Source organism: Canis lupus, chromosome 27, assembly GCF_011100685.1.
Source record: "Canis lupus familiaris isolate Mischka breed German Shepherd chromosome 27, alternate assembly UU_Cfam_GSD_1.0, whole genome shotgun sequence".
NCBI classification, from domain to species: domain Eukaryota; kingdom Metazoa; phylum Chordata; class Mammalia; order Carnivora; family Canidae; genus Canis; species Canis lupus.
In genome coordinates this window covers 5,570,945-5,571,535 of record NC_049248.1, presented here as the reverse complement: position 1 = coordinate 5,571,535, position 591 = coordinate 5,570,945, and positions in this window count along the sequence as shown.

Sequence of the window (591 nt, the reverse complement as noted above, 5' to 3'; positions counted from 1 at the left end):
CTTTAAAGATATAAGTAGGAAGCCACTACATGACCTCCTAGGAAAAGCTTCTGAAAGACACCAAAACAAACCCCACAAACCATAATAGCCATGATAAAATGATCTGACTTAATAACAAAAAAGACTTCTATGAAAAAAAAATGCTTAACATTATATAAAAGGCAAGTAAACTGGAAGATATCTGCAGTTACCTCTGCAGCTAAGAAAAATCCAGAGCCCAACAGAAAACCAGACAAAGAGCATATACCAGTGATTCACCAGTGAGGGGATCCTGTCAATACATATGAGAAAAATGCCCAGACACGTTAGCAGTCACATACAAGCTCATTAAAACAATGACATCATGTTTTTCACTCATCAGATTCACAGATTTTCATCAGATAGTATCAAGTGCTAACAGAAATGTGGAAAACAGGAACTTTTGAATATTGCCAGAGAGATGAAGAACCAGGCCAGGCATTTTGAAAATCTATTTGACTCTTGTCAAACAGAATGCACATTTTTTACACCACAGTACCAAGAAAGAAGCAAAAGGCCGTTGCCTGAAAGAAAATACTAAGTGTACTCAAATGTCCTCTACAGGAGACCAAA